The following is a 16,756-nucleotide window of genomic DNA, read 5'->3' on the forward strand; positions in this document are numbered from 1 at the left end:
TGAATGAATGTAAGCTCCTGTCTTTTGAGCTCCTTGGGTTTTGTTTTGGAGTGGGGAAAGCAGGGAGCACCCACTGGTGAAGGGACCACGGTGTGTCTGCTTCTGTAATTATCTGCTCTGCCCAGAATGTTGGGGGGCAATGGAGGGGGACCCCCGGGAGCATGGCATTCTGGAAGCTGCGGGCTTCCTCCAGGGCTGCTCTGCTATCTTATGAGAGCCGCATCTCTGGCTGGCTGCCACCGGCCTGCCAGCCAGAGCGACTTAGCTCATCAATCACGCTGCTGCGCCCTGCCAGGCTGGGTCTCCGAGGAAGGCCAGCCGACTGCAGACAGAACGGGCTGCATGCTCCAGAGGAATCAAAGCCACTGCCAGGGAGGGAGGGAGGGGCGGCCAGGTCCGGATCGATCCCCCGCAGCTGAGGCTGGTTGAGGAGAGGAGGCAGGGGCAGGGGAAGAGCAGGGAGGGAGGAGAAGTGGAGAGAAAGGCGGGCTGGGCGGGCGCGGTTTTCCATTGCAATGGAAATCCAGCCTCCCCTGGTGCCTGGCCAGCTCTGGGAGCAATGACAACTCTGGGACAGTGGCAGGTGATGGCAGCTGAGTTATCACAGGACTCCCGGCTGCCTGGCCTCCCAGCACTCCCTGTCCCCCCAACACCTCGGGAGGGGAGTGCTGGGGAGAGGCTGGCCATCTCCACCTTCCCCATCACCCTCCTCTCTCTCCCATCCAAGCCTCCTGGGAGTGGAATTTGTGCGGTCTCCCTGGAGAAGTTCTGCTGAAAGTCAAGATGTCTGAGCCCGAGACTCCTTAGAGACCTCCCAGTCCAGAGAGGCCAATCACAGCTCTTGGCTTGTGTGTTTCGCTTTGCTTTTCAGCCTGTACAGTTAAAACGAAAAAGGAGGAGAAAGAAAACAAAGAAGAACAATTAGCTGCCAATATTTAAACAGGAAGAGAGTGCACTTAAAAATCTAATTTCTGGTTTCTCTACAAAACCCCAACGATCCTGCAACTCTAGGCTTGCCATCTGGAGCTCAGTTGAAACTGCTCCAAAGCTCCTGTACCTACAGTTTTCTTTTGTGTTACTGACCAGGCCCTTGAGGGCTTTGAATTTTCTGTTCCTGTCCCATTCCAAACCCCCTACTGAAGACAGTGACCAGGGACCCATGATTGACAGCCCTGGGGCCCAGAGACCTCCTGGTTTAGGAACTGTGTGACCTTGGGCAAACAATGGAAGACCCCTCTGAGCCTCAGTTTTCTCATCTGTGAAATGGAGATGAGGGCAGGATCTGGTGAGGAATACATTAGATGCTGCCTGTTTAGCACTGTTCCTTGTACATTTCCAAGGAAGAAACTGTTTTGTTTCTTAATTTTGTTTTGTTTTTGGTACCAGGATGGAACCCAGGGGCCCTTTATCACTAAGCCAGATCCTCAGCCCTTTTTATTTTTTATTTTGAGACAGAGCTGGCCTGGAACTTACCATCCTCTTGCCTCACTCTCCCAAATCACTGGGATTATAAGCGTGCGCCATTGCACCCAGTGAGACTCTTAATTTTGATAGGTAACATAAATGTTCCAATTAATATTCACATGTGATGCTTCCTATCCGCTTTTAGACCTCCTCTCCGATCCTCAGGAGCCACCGGTTTCTGTGCTGCACAGGTGCTGAACAAACCATAGGGAGAACCCAATGGCTACCTTGAACACCAGGAAATGGAGCTGTTAACATTCAGGGATGTGGCCATTGATTTCTCTCCTTATTTCCAGATGTGATGTCAGAGAATGACAGAAACCTGGATTCCTGAAGATGACAGCAATGACCTAAGTCAAACTGACAGAAAGGACATTTTGTGCATGTGCTTTGGCCCCTCCGAGGAAACCCCACAGTGGTGGCATTACTAAAAACCATATCTATGGTGTTGTCATGTCCCTGACAGAGAACTGCAAGGTGCTGAATATTAAACCTAGGGTCTTGTACATGCTGGTCATGCGTTCTACCCCTGAGTCCATCAGAAAGAGAAGCAAAAAAAAAAAAAAAAAAAAAAAAATGCAGAGAAGGCTCTGGGAGTTTGACCACAGAGCTTGAAACCGGCTGCTGTGATCACCTGAGGACCTCAGACTCCAGCTCCTTCACTCTTCCAAAGCGGACTCTACCAGTGATTCTCCAGGGAGTTTCCAGAAGCCTTCGACCTTGGACCAAGGTAGCACCATTGATCCCCCTTGTTGTGAAGCTTCAGCCTCTTGGGCTGCACAGCTACTGGCGGGGAACCAGCAGACGGCCATTGTGGACACCAGCTTGCAGTCATGTAAGCCAATCTCATAAATCCCCTTTTGATAATCATATATATATATATTTTTTTTTCCCACATGTAAAACCCAGCCCAAATGCAGGGGCTTAAATGACACTCTTGTTTCTGCACTTCTGGATTAACTTAGTTCAGATGGCTCGTTCTCCCTGGGGTCTCTGTTGCCTTTCTGGTCACATGGGTACAGGCATTTGAATGTCTGACTGGGACTTACCTTCCATAAGGGCTGGCTCACAGGATTGGCATATGATGTTAGTTGTCCACCGGGAGCTCAGATGGGTCTACGCCCGGCATGTTACCATGGGGCCACTCCTTGTGTCTCGGGCTGGTGACTGAGGTCTGGGAGACAGCATGCCAAGAGCAATCCAAAGAACAAGCAGTGGCTATGTGACTTTCTATGACCTAGCCTTGAAAGTCTCATAATGGCCAGACGTGGTGGTGTGTGCCTATGATCCCAGTAACTTGGTAGGCTGAGGCAGGAGGATGGGAAGTTGGAGGCCAGCTTAGACCCACTCTCAAAATAAAAAACAAAAAGGGTTAGGAATGTACCTCCGTGGTTGAGCATCCTGGGGTCAACTCCCAGTACCAAAAAAAAAAGAGTCACATAATGTCACTCCCACCATTCCTTATTAGTCTGATCTGCTTGATCCAATAGGAGGAGAGAGAGACCCCAGCTCTCAAAAAATTCCAGCACCACAACTTTAGCTGGGGGCCCAGTGGTATATACCTCCAAGCCTAGTGGCTTGGGAAGTTAAGGCAGTAGGATCACCAATTTCGAAGCCAGCCTCAGAAACTTACTGAGACCCTGTCTCAAAACAGAAAATAAAAAAGGCTGGGAAATGGCTCAGTGGTTAAGCACTTCTGGGTTCAATCCCTGGTACCAAACAAACAAATAACAACAACAAAAAACAACCACACATATGTAAATTGAAGAATTAAGTTTCACCAAATACCCCCAAGGCTCAATTACAACCCCTAGCAACAAACCCAAATAGCCTATTTCTTGTGCATCTTCCCAGAGAGTATACACACACACAGACTCATGCATGTGCGCCCATGAGGTTATACAAACACAAGAATCCCTACTATATGCTGTGGTTATCCAAATACTATTACAATGCAGCAACCAAGTGGATTCAGATCAGCTCTTAGATGAACTATTCACACTCCAACTCTTGCTATTTGCTACCTGAAATGAAGTAAATGGTGTAGCATCTCTTGCTTTCTGTACCCTCACTATCTGAATTCAGAAACCAAATTGAGTTGGATAATAAGAGATGCGTTTTCGAACACACGCGCACACACACACACACACACACACACACACACACACAGGAGTATATGAGACACATCATTCTGTACTTGCGTATTTCATTTAATAATTTATTTCAAAGACCAGCCTGGGTCAGCACATAGAGATAGGCATGACAGAGGAGGAACACTCAGCCTTCCAGGTTCTAATATACCACAATTGTTCAGTCAAATCACCTCCTATTGGCCATCCGAGCCCCTCCCCAATCTTCTGCTGATCATAATCCACATTGTAGAGAACAGCCTTCTCCAGAAGTCTTTATGCACTTGTGTGTAAGAGGATTTGTGTCATAAAGTCCTAGGAGCAGAATGCTGCCTCAAATGCTGCTCAAAGGGAGGGTCCCGAGATCATCTATCCTATATCTTACCAGAGCAGGTCGCTAGCATTACAGGCAGGCCTCCTGATTTGTAGCAACTGCTACATCTATTTCTCTCAGACCCCAGAGCAGTTGATGGGCTTATTCAGGCAGCTCCCATTCCTCTTACAGAGAAGGGAGAGCTTGGTTCTTGCAGCATGTCCCAGCTTTGCAGAACTATCTGTAGAAGCTTCCAGATATGCAAAGGTCAAGGAGAAGAGGTATCAAGAGTCCTAGCTAACCTTCCTGTGCTTTTCAGATATCACGGGCTAGACCATAATTGCTGCGCTCTTCTTCTGTGCACAATAACTTCTCTGTGCCTCAACTACTGATCAAGTGGGAAGAATTAATAGTAGATACCACTGAGGCTTTTGGTGGGGGTTCATTGGATCATAGTTCGCAAAGTGCTTAGAACAGTGTTGTGCTTAAAGCACGATATTAAATAGTAGGGTTCCCCCCCACCTCGCCATTTAATCTTTACAATTCTCTTAGAGAGACAGGGACTATTATTGTCTTGCTTTTATAGACACGGAAACAGAAGCTCAGAGAGATAAAGTGACCTTTCCCAGGTCACATGGTTGCAGCAGTGGAATTCAAAGTAGGTCAGTCCAACTCCGGCTTAGTCCTGCTCTGCTATGCGGCTGATCCAGATCATATTTGGTAGGCAGGATGGGGACCTCAGCAGGGCTGCCAAAGCTCCCTGCTGACTGTAGGTGCTGGGTAGTTTGGCCAGTCTGTCACCATGCCCCTCATTCCAGCCTGTCCTAGAAAACAGGAAGCCCACCAGCCAGTAGCCTCTTCCCCAGGCCAGGGGAAGAAAAAGGAGTGATACTATATGCTGGGAAAGAAAAGGGTGGTGGCGAAGGGAATAAGGTCATCTTCACCCTGCTCATCGTAGTGACCTTTCATGGAGCCCTTATGTGGAAGATTCCATGCTGGGTTTTTTTTTTCATGTCAAATAGCTTAAGATTCTATGGCTGGAGGTAAAGGGAACTCTACCCAGTAAAAAAAATATTCATGAAATATCCCACTCCTGGGAAGTCCAGGAATGGATTTAGCTTTAAGAAATGCTTGATATGCCAGGTGTGGTGGTGCACATCTAAAATACCAGAGACTAGGGAGGCTGAGGCAGGAGGATCGCTAGGTCAAGTCCAGCTTCAGCACTTACAGAGGCCCTAAGCAACTTAGCCAGAACCTGGCTAATAAGGGCTGGGGATGTGGCTCAATGGTAAATTGTTCCTGGATTCAATAGTCAGTACCAAAAGAAAAAGAAAAAAAAAGAGCCTCATGATGTCTACACTGTCATCTTAGCTTTATTTCCTTCTAAGAAGTGACTTCAGGGGCTGGGATGTGGCTCAAGCGGTAGCGCTCTCGCCTGGCATACGTGCGGCCCGGGTTCAATCCTCAGCACCATATACAAAGATGTTGTGTCCGCCGAAAACTAAAAAAATAAATTTAAAAAAAAAGAAAAAAGAAGTGACTTCACACACTAACAGGTGACCTTTCTACAAACTCCTATTCTCCCAGTCCAGGGAGAAGACATCATTGCCTGAGGCACCCCTGGTTGGTCTCCTTAAGGCTTGAGCCCCAACCAGGGACCCATTGCTGTTGCCAAAAGATGGATGTCGTGATTGGCTGGGCATGGCCAGTACCCATCTGTGGCCAGGAAGAGATCAAGACCATGTGACAAAAAGTCTCTGTTTCTCTTTCTCTCTCTCCTCTCTCTCTCTCTCTCTCTCTCTCTCTTTTTTTTTTTTTTTTGGTACCAGGAATTGAACCCAGGGGCACTTAACCATTGAGCACATCCTCAGCCCTTTTTATTTTTTATTTTGAGACAGGGTCTTGCTAAATTGCTGAGGCTGACTTTGAACTCTCTATCCTCCTGCTTCAGCCTCCCCAGCAGCTGGGATTACAGGCATGCACCATTGTGCCCAGGCAGGGCTATGTGATAAAAAGTCTCAAAGAGTGAGTAGAAGGAGATGGTCCCTCAAGAAAGGAATGTCACCAATAGCCAAGCCTGGCTTCTTCTCTCCAGTTTGACCAAGGTGCATGAAATTTAGTTTTCCACGACTTGCACTTTTCTTATATGGGCAGGCAGGAGAATTCAAAGCCAGCCAGGATCCAGGCAGAGTCCCTGGGCTAGATTACTGGTAATAGGGATGCTTACTGTGCATGGTGACTCTTCCCTGTAATTCCAGCATCTCAGCAGGCAGAACAGGAGGATCACAAACTGGAGGCCAACCCCAGCAATCCAATGAGAACCTGTCTCAAAATAAAATAAAAGGATCTGAGATAGAACTCAGTGGTAGAAAACTGGTCTTGCATTCATGAGGCTCTGGGTTCAATCCTAGTACCGAAGAAAGAAAGAAAGAGAGAGAGAGAGAGAGAGAGAGAGAGAAAGAAAGAGGGAGGGAGGGAGGGAGGGAGGGAGGAAGGAAGGAAGGAAGGAAGGAAGGAAGGAAGGAAGGAAAGAAAGAAAAGGAGGAGGAGAAGAAAAAGAGCCAGTAAAAGTGATACATACCTATAACCCCAGTGACTCAGGAGGCAGGAGGATTGCAAATTCAAGGCCAGCCTCAGCAATTTTGGTGAGGCCCTAAGCAGTTTAGCAAAACCCCATCTGAAAACAAAAAAATAAGGGCTGGGGCTTTTGCTCAGTGGTAGAGCGATTGCCTAGCATGCACGAGGCACTGGGTTCAATCCTCAGCACCACATACAAATAAATAAATAAAATAAAAGTATTGTATACTTCCACAACTAAAAATATTTTTTAAATAAAATTTAAAAAATAAGAAGGTTTGGGTATGTGATTCAGTGGTTAAATGCCCCTGGGTTCAATCCCTGGTACCATAAAATAATAATAATAATAATAATAATAATAATAATAATAATAATAATAATAATAATAAAAAAGAAGGAGGAAGAAAGAATGTCCCACACACATGTTGGGCATAGTGGTACATGCCTATAATCCCAGCAGTTCAGGAGGCTGAGGCAGGAGGATCATGAGTCAAAGCCAGCCTCAGTAACTTAGCAAGATGCTGTCTTAAAATAAAAATTTAAAAGGGCTGTGGTTGTGGCTCAGTGGTCAAGTGCCCCTGGTTCACCCCCTAGCACCAAAAAAAAAAAAAAAAAAAAAAAAAAACCCAAAACAAAAATGCTCCACACACACAATATGAAAAGAGTCAATGAAAGAATAGTGACTGTGCAAGAAAGTTGCACCCTTAAAAATTGCTTATACTTACCCACAGTAGTTTTCTGTCCTTATTGGCCCTACCGAGCTCAAGGACACACATGAGGAAGCAAGGACTCCAGGAGAAATTGCTGAGTGGGCCAGAAAATTGCAGGTCTCCCCCAAGTATAGCCAGGCCTGCCTTCACTGGCCTCCAGTAAGTTCCAGCAAGGAGAGGGCCAAGCCCTCGGTGGGCAGGAGCTCACCAATACTTGCTCTCAAGGGCTCTATCGTGCCCCTTGGCCTGCAACCCCAGCCTGTTTCTCCTCTGAGGACGTGAGTCAGGCCTTGCCCTGGGCTACATTGCTGCTGTCTGTTGTTCCCACATGCAGGAAGCAGACCTGTCAAAGCTGGCTTGTCAAGCGGTGGCCCAGCCGCCCTGCTCCCTGATGGGAATCCCTTGAACTGCCCACACCAGCCCTACCACAGCCAGTTCCTCTGACCAGCCAGGACCTCTCCCTGGGTTTGGTACCTCCTGCTGTTCCCTTTGCTTGCCTGGGAAGCTCATCCTTCACCCTCTCCCCTGCTCACCCCTTAGCCATGCCGTTCAGCTAGCAGGTCTCTCCCATTCCAGAAGCTTCTGTGTCACGCCTGCTGCCCTCACCTACCTGGTCCAGAAGCCCCTTCTCTATACTTATATCTCCTACAGCACGAATCACATTCTAATGAAATTCTTTCTATTGGCATGTTTTCTTCACCAAACCCTCTGGGGATAAGACTTCATCTCTGGGCTGGGGGGCGCTTAGCTCAGTGACATGTACAAGGTCCTGGGTTCCAACCCCAGTACTACAAAAAGAAAGAGAAGAAAAGGTAGAAGAGCAAGAGGGAGAAGAAGAAGGGCTTCGTCTTGGACAGTCAACGCTCTATAATCACGTCAAATTGGCAAATGAATGAATGACACCTCAGGACCTGTGACATCCGTTTTGAAGGTCTAAGCAGAAAGCAGGGTTACCTGGGGTGTACCTTGGGGATGTAGGCAGGGCAGGAAGGAAGTCAGGATCTTTGAGGTTTTCTGGGCAAATCCCTCTGATTTCAGGCAACCAGGGAATGCTGAAAGGAGCCCAGATCACTGCCAGAATCTTTCTCTCCTGAAGAAAATAAAGTAGAATTTAGTGCTTAGTAAATCATGCAGAAAATCATAGACTTTGTGTGGAATATTGGAGTCACGGAAGATTATGTCAGAAGAGGTTTTGCTTATATAACTGATGTCTCAGGGAGGGGAAAACTTTACCTCTATCCTTATATGCTTAGTGTTTTGGGGCCTACAAATTAAACTTACAAAAGAGTGATTAGTAAGAGAAAAGACAAATTTAATCATGTACCCACAGAAATTCATAGAAAAATGTGACTCAACAGGGTGGTTATGGGCAATGGATATAACTCAGTGGTAAAGTGCTTGCCTAGCACACATGAGAGCCTGGGACCCATCCCTGCACTGCAAAAAAAAAAAAAAAAAAAAAAAGGATTAGCATATAATATAATCCTAGCTACTCTGGAGACTGAGGCAGGAATATCACCAATTCAAGGTCAGCCAGGGCAATTTAGCGAGACACTGTCCCAAAATAAAGTAAAAAAGAACTGGGGATGTACCTCAGTAATAGAATGCTTGCCTCACCAGCATGAGGTCCTGAGTTTGATACCAAATACTGAATAAAAAACACAATTTGGGGTTTACATACCATTTTAATAGAGGCAGGGGTGGCGGACAAGAGCACTCACTGGAAAACAAAGGACTTTGGGGGAAGATAAATGGACCCTTAGGAGAATAATGAGAAGATAATTTTGTGACAGTGCCTGTTTAGGTGTGGCGATTTCTAATCTCCAGTGATCAGAGTAAATCTTCCTGGTAGCTCCTGGGGAAAAAATTTGTGGCAATTAAGCCCTTTGGGGAGGCTCTGCCTTTAGACCGTAAAAGATTTCAGGAACTTGAAATCCTTCTGCTCAGAAATTTTTAATGCCAAGGCAGTTCACTGAAAAATAAAGAATCAGATAATTGACTATAACTTCAGTTCAAGCTCAAACCATTTTTGTCAGGTCTTTGTCTTTTTTCTACGTGGTAAGTAATCAATCAGTCTGTTGTCCTGTTTGCCCCTTCAGTCCTGTGCTGTCTTTCCCTGTGATGACTTCATTCTCTGGCTACCTCCTCCCACATGGAGGGCACACAGCCTCCAGCACCTCCAGATACATATCAAGCCAGTTGCTGACAATTTTACTTTTCCCAAGAATTTCAGCGAAATATTTTGGATTAGGTCCCATTGGATCCAGCAGGGAAGAGATCTGCCAGTTGGCCTGGCCTGGCACACTTGCCTGTCCTGGAGTCTGATGGGCAGAAAGTCAAGGTCAGAGCCAGGTGCAGTAGGGCACACCCATAATCCCAGCTACCCAGGAGCCTAAGGCAGGAGGATCGCCAGTTCGAGACTAGCCCCGGTAACCTAGTGAAACCCTGTCTCAAAAAGGGCTGGGGACATAGTGCAGGGGTAGAAAGTCCCTGGGCCCAACCTTCAGGGCAGGTAAGGGGGATAAGCAGTCAAGGTCTGCTTCCCCCAAACCACATAAAAGGAGAGTGGAGAAGAGATTTCCTGAAGGATAAACTGAGGGTGCTGCTGACAGAAGGAGCAGAGTGGGTGCTGGGCCAGGAAGAGCCACAGATGTCCTCTCTGGAGAATTCCACAGTGTGAAAAAAAAGCTGAATCACAGAGTCATGGAATCAGAGTCTAGATGGTAGGAGCTGAAAGACTCCCTAAAAGTTGGCTCATCCAACCCTTTACGGGACAGCTGCTGTCCTGGGAGTCCCATCCTCTCCCTGGCTGATGCCAGAGTCCCCAGCAGCCTGGGAAGTCTGCGAAAGGGTCCCTTGGTGTTCCCCCTCCCTCTCCACTGCTCTTCTGAGGGAAGATTCTGGGTCACAGCTGCCCACCAGGCGCCTTGTTTACGCTCCTCCCCAGGGAGCTCTGGGCTCTGGCCATCTGCCAGGCTGGCAGACAGCCACGCCAGCCCCGGACTGCACACTCTCTCCCTGACACCAGCCGGTGGTAACGACATCCGGGACTCCGCGGGAGCTCAGCTCAGGCTAAGGAGCATGAAGGGATGATCCACTCTGAGGCCAAGGCCCAGAGCCCTCCTCTGGACTGAGATGTTCAGTCTCCTCCTTGACACCCTCCGCCAGCGCTGGGAGCAAGGGCCACGCCTCTCCCAGCGCACGGGAACAGCCTGTTCAGACAGACCTGCTCAGACATTCCTGAAGCCTACGGCCATCACGTTTCTCCCAACTGAGAGCAGAGAGCAAGGGGAAAGGAAGGATTAACCTAAATGAAGCCCAGGGAGCAGAAAGGCCAGGCCTTCCCCTCCCTGACCCCTACTTGGCGTGAATCAACAGAGGTTCAGAGGCTCTGCAGAGGCTGAGCAGGTCTCAGGGACAGTCCCCAGTGGCTCCAGACAGCCCCTCATCCTTTCATTCTTCCGTCTGGCAGAAAAGGGAGCTTTAAAAACACCTAATCCAGAGATTGCATAAAGTTGGTTCACAGTCTAGAACATACTGGGTTTGGCCCTCCCACTATTTAGGGAAATTTTGAGCCAATCTAAAAATTCACATATGTGACTTCTCTAGCAGGCTTTTAAGTTCTGTTAACACTGGGCCTGTGAGGCCAAATGGTACCAGTCTGCCCATGTTGAGTGTCACTCCAAAGACAGAGTAGCTAGGCATCCCACATGTGCCCCTACAAACAGGAACTGGGCTTTTTTAAATTTTTTTTTTTTTTATTATGAGACAGGGTCTTGCTATGTTGCTGAGGCTGCCCTCCAACTTTTGATCCTCCTTCCTCAGCCTCCCAAGTTGCTGGGATCACAGCCATATGCCACTGCACGCGGCTCCCCTTTTGTTTTCCACTGGAGTCAAGTGCCAAATGGCATTTTTTTTCCCTTGTTGCATTTTTAGTTTTATTTCTTTATATAGTTTGCTATGATTCCACCCGAAATAGGAAAATGAAATACTAGGAGGGTTGCATGTTGCAAGGAAATTGAAAGAGAACCTACCTTTTTGCAGAGGAAATGAATATTACCAGGTGTTTCTACTGTCAGCCGGCCTGTGAGGTTTGGGTTTATAATTCCAATCTAACAAAGGTTTGCAGAAGGACTCATCTGGGCCCAGAAACCTACAGTCCAATATCTTGGCCAAGGTTGCAGCAAGTGTGGGGAACGGCTTCTATGCCTGAACTTCTTGAATATCCAGGGGACTCTATGTTCTCTCCATGCTTGCATGCTCTTAGCAGGGAATGAGGACATCGTTCGAGAAGCAGCGTCACCCTCATCCCTGAACTTCTCAAAGAAGGATCCTTTGTGGAGACTTGGAAGCCTTGCTGGGTAGTGGGGGAGAAGGGGCCAGGGACAATCTCTGAAAGGCTGTCTGGCAGCTGCGAGCTGACTTCTCTGCAGCCCCAAGCTCTGTGCAGTGGTCCCTAGGAAGCAGGCATCTTCCCACCAGAGGGAAAATTTTTCTGTTGAATCTTCCTGTTTGAAGAAGGAGCTGCTGGAGAGGTAGGAAGTTCCTGTTTGGAAACCATCCAGCAAGGCACAAATCCCCTGATGGAGATGAAATAGCAGAATAGGAGGTAGAGGGTCTGAGTTGGGCTGAAGTTATTTTTTGCAGGTTCTCTGATGAATATTGAGGTTTGGGGAAAAACCTAAATTCACAGTTATGTGTCCGAAGAGATCATTTATGACTTTTCTCTCTGATTCAACGGGATGGGTAGACTGATTCAGCGGTAGGACTGTGCCAAGGTAGGAGGGCACTGTGCACGGGCTGAGGTGGACTCTGTTCCATTTACCAGCCATCAGCCAAGCCACTGCTGACCCTCTCTCGGCTTCCGGTTCTGCATCCCTGAGACAAGCATGACACTGCCTACTTTGTAGTTTTGTTGAAGTTTAAGTGAATTACAACATTTGGAACTATTATTATTGCTGATAAATTCCTTTCAACTCTGGGATTCTATTTTTGAATGTGTGCATAAATGGCAAATTTTACAAAGTCTGCATTTTCAGAATTATGCATTTTAGCAAATGCTGTGATCCATTGTCAGGACTCTAATGGTGGATCCCAATCTGTTGTGGGGCAAAGAGGGGGAAACGACATAGCTACACTTTGAACCTCTTTTTTTTTTCTTTTTTTTTTTTTTTTTGGTGGTGGGGGTGGTACCAGGGATTGAACTCAGGGGCACTCAACCATTGAGCCACATCCCCAGCCCTATTTTGTGTTTTATGTAGAGACAGGTTCTCACTGAGTTGCTTACCACTTCGCCGTTGCTGAGGCCGGCTTTGAAATTGGGATCCTCCTATCTCAGCCTCCTGAGCCTTTGGGATTACAGGCTTGTTCCATCACTCTCTGCTACTTTGAACCTTATTAATATGACTTTGAACAAGTTCAACTTCCCCGCCACCCCAGTACTGGGGATTAATCCAGGGCCTTGCATGTATTTAGTTCTACCACTGAGCTACATACCCTGCTCTTTTAATTTTTATTTTTCAGACAAGGTCTCACTAAATTGCCCTGGCTGAGACCTCAAACTCATGATCTTCCTGCCTCAGCCTCCTGATTAGCTGGTTTTAGTTTGTTTGCAGTACTGAAGATGGATTCCAGGACCTTGAGCTTGCTGCACATGTGGCCTACCACGGAGACATATCCCAAGCCTTTTTATTTTTTTGCTGTTTAAAACAAGCCCTTGCTAAATTGCTGAGGGTCTTGCTAAGTTGCTGAGGCTGGCCTCAAATCTGTGATCCTCCTTCCTCAGCCTTCTGAATAGTTGAGATTATAGGTGTACATCACTGTACCTGGCTCAAGTAAAACTACTACTTTCTTTTCCTCTTCCTCCTCCTCCTCAGATCCTTCTCCTCCTCCTCCTCCTCCTCCTCCTCTTCTCCTCCTCCTCCTCCTTTTTTTTGGTACTAGGGATTGAACCCAGGCATCCTTTACCACTGAGCTACATCCTCAGCCCTTTGTACTTTAATTTTTTAAAAGTCAGGGTCTTGCTTAATTGCTTCCAGCCTTGCTTTATCAATTTAGCTGAAGCTGACTTCCAACTTGCTGTCCTCCTATCTTAGCCTCCTGAATGTCTGGGATTACAGGTGTGAGCCACCAAGCCCAGGCTCAAATTAAATTACTTACGGCCTTAGTTTTCACACCTATAAAATGGGAGTCATAACTGTTACTATGTCTAGAGATGCTTTAAGAGAATATAATTCATTTAAAGATTCCATATAGTAAGCACTCAAAAAAATATACTTTTTTTTTTTTTTTTTTTTGGTGCTGGGGATTGCACCCAGGACTTTGTGCATGTGAGGCAAGCACTCTACCAACTGAGCTATAACCCCAACCCCATCAAAAAAATTATACTTGTCAGTTGGGTATGGTGGCACACACTTGTAGTTAGTTTCAGCTGTTTAGGAAGCTGAGACAGGAAGGCCAGCCTTAGCAATTTAGTGAGGCCCTAAGCAACTTAGTGAAACTCTGTCTCAAAAATAAGTAAATAAATAAAAATAAAAGGCCTGGGGGTGTAGCTCAGTGGTAAAGTGCTTCTGGGTTCAATCTCCATATAAATAAATAAATAAATAAATAAATAAATAAATAAATAAATAAATAAATAAATAAATAAATAAACAGTGCTTGCCACCTCATTCTAGGTTCTTCCTATAGATCCTAAAATGACAAAATGAGTGTCTACTGCACATCCTAAGCTCAGTTATCACCCTGTATGTTTCTGCGGTTTATGTTTTACATATTTGCCCTTTTCTCTTGAACTCTAAAGCCCATGGGGACAAGAAATGACAGCCACCACATGCATTGAAAAGATCAGGAACTCGGGAGCCCTTGGTTCTATTCTAGCCTCAACTATGACACTAAGGAGTAGTCGTATCTTTACCTTGGATTTCAAGGTTTCGTTTGGATGAGAATACAGCTAAGAATTATTTGGTGGTATAGGATGTGGTGGCACACACCTGTAATCCCACAGATTTGAGGGGCTAAGGCGAGAAGAATGCATGTTTGAGGCTAGCCTGGGCCACTTAGCAAGAATCTCAGCGGGGTGGTGGCTCAGTGGCAAAGGGCTTGCTTCACACATGTGAGGTACTGGGTTCAATCCTCAGCACTACATAAAAATAAGTAAACAAAATAAAGATATTGTGTCCATCCATAACTAAAATTTTTTTTAAAGTGATCAGACACCTTTTTTTTTTTTTTTTTAGAGAGAGTGAGAGAGGAGAGAAAGAGACAGAGAGAGAGACAGAATTTTTAATATTTATTTTTTTTTTAGTTCTCGGCGGACACAACATCTTTGTTGGTATGTGGTGCTGAGGATCGAACCCGGGCCGAGCGCATGCCAGGCGAGCGCGATACCGCTTGAGCCACATCCCCAGCCCCCATAACTAAAATTTTTAAAAATATATTTTTTAAAAAAAGAATATCTGGGGCTGGGGATGTGGCTCAAGCGGTAGCGCGCTCGCCTGGCATGCGCTCGGCCCGGGTTCGATCCTCAGCACCACATACCAACAAAGATGTTGTGTCCGCCGAGAACTAAAAAATAAATATTAAAAAATTCTCTCTGTCTCTTTCTCTCTCTCTCTCTCTCTCTCTCTCTCTCCTCTCTCACTCTCTCTTAAAAAAAAAAAGAATATCAGCAATTTAGTGAGACCCTGCTTTCAAATTAAAAAATAAAAAGATCTGTAAAGTGCCCCCCGGGTTCAAACCCCAGTACCTAGAAAAAATCAATCCTGTAGCAAAATAGGAAAAAGGCTGGGGATTTAGCTCAGTTGTAGAGGCCCTAGGACTCCTCATTATCCTACCCTCAAAAAAAAAAAAAAAAAAAGTAAAGGTAGCTTATATTTTCATCTCATTTTACACATGAAAAAATGAGGCTCATAGAGGAAAAAGGTGACTCTAGATCACACAAGGGGTAAGAGATGGAGCTGGTTTTGCCCTCAGAGTTCAAGTACTTTACCACTAAAATCAACAGAGTGATTTCCAAGAACCTGGCATCACCAGTGGCCAAGCGTCATAAATCTAGGAAACTCAATTCAACTCCAGTTCATTGCTTTTTCCACTTTCCATTTCTCTGCCTTACCCACCTTATACCCATCTTCTTCCCACCAATACCAGGGATTCTCCTGGATAACTGGTATACCAGGTTCTAGCAAAGTTGGTACCAGTAGAAAAGCCTTCATTTATTTACACTTCTTTTCTGGGTCATGGAGTTATGAACTCCTCCTTGGTCGGCACAGCTAAATGCTTCTTTCTTAAGGGTTGGGATGTAGAGTACTTACTTAACATGCATGAGGCCCTGGGTTTTATTGTCAATACCACCAGAACAAGAACAACAAAAAATCAATCTCTGTCTGTCTCTCTTTCTTCATATATATATATATATGAGACTGCTGGCTTCTTAATAGTTACTGGATATAATATATAATATATCTGAAGTATCCCAGATGTACAGTTGTATGGTGATTTGCAAAAACAAGAGTGGGCCTAACTCTTCAGTGACTCCAGAACACCATTTATTCCACAAATATTTATTTATTTGGTGCCAGGGATTCTTAACCACTGAGTCACATTGCCAGCCCTTTTTATTTTTTTATTTTTTTTGAGACAGGGTCTTGCTAAGTTGTTCAGGGTTTTGCTAAATTGCTGAAGTTGGCCTCAAACTTGTGATCCTCCTGTCTCAGCCTCCCAGGTGTGTGCCCCTGGGCCAGGCTCCTCCATTATTTTTGTGTTGCTGCCAGGGAACAGACTTCAGGGCCGGGGGAACTTGTCCTAGTCCCGGAGCTTGCAAGTGGCTTGCTGGGCACCCTGCCACCGCGAGTCTGCGGATTTCTTCGCCTTGTGTGGGCTGCACTGTGAAACGCGTGGGCCGGACTGGTAACTCCTGAAGATGCTTCCTCCAGAGTGGTGCATGTAAACCCTGAACAAAGGCGATGTGCAGGCGACTGACGCCTCGGAGCAGGTGCTCGGCTCAGTTCTCCTCACACAGGAATAAAATACTAATTAGGACCCCAGCGCTGCAGGGCTTCGCTCACCGATGCTTTGTCTGAAACTGTCTGCTCTGGGTTTCAGACAAAGCATTGTGGTTTGGCAGCTGCAGGAACAGGTCGGTAGTTAAGAAACCTAAGGCAAGCGGCTCGGCCGGAAATCCCTGCCCTGGTGAAACAAAGGACAGCACCTCAGGCATCTGGCAAGGGCCAGGGCCAGGAGCCTCCTTCTAGAGGTGGACAGCTCAAGGGAACTTCCTCTTCCCTCGGGGCTCTCCTGTGGAGTGGCCCCTGGTCCAGGCCACAGAGGGCCATCGCCAACTTCCTTGCTTCTGCTCTTCTTAGCTCTTGGTTTCTCCCTCTATTAGACCACTCCTAGGGGGGGAAAATAAAGAAAGAAAAGAAAAACAACAACTTGGCAATAATTCAACTCCCCCCACCCCCTGCAATGGTAGGGATCAAACTGAGAACCTCCTGTATGCTATGTAAGTGGACCTCTGACTGCACCCTCAGTGCAATTGATGATGACCACTGTGATGCCCTGCTAAG

The 16,756-nt window shown here is 46.5% G+C and overlaps 1 long non-coding RNA gene across 1 annotated transcript; it reads right to left on the minus strand.

Moving 5' to 3' along the window:
- Positions 1-341: 341 nt before the first annotated feature.
- On the minus strand, positions 342-8,279 carry LOC308654148. Its single transcript, XR_014023184.1, has 3 exons — positions 8,148-8,279; positions 6,134-6,228; positions 342-872 (listed from the first exon to the last, which is right to left on the minus strand). It is a non-coding gene; the product is annotated as an uncharacterized lncRNA (long non-coding RNA).
- Between the last annotated feature and the right edge of the window lie 8,477 nt (positions 8,280-16,756).

Source organism: Spermophilus citellus, assembly GCF_964194105.1.
Source record: "Spermophilus citellus genome assembly, chromosome: 1".
Classification (NCBI taxonomy): Eukaryota; Metazoa; Chordata; class Mammalia; order Rodentia; family Sciuridae; genus Spermophilus; species Spermophilus citellus.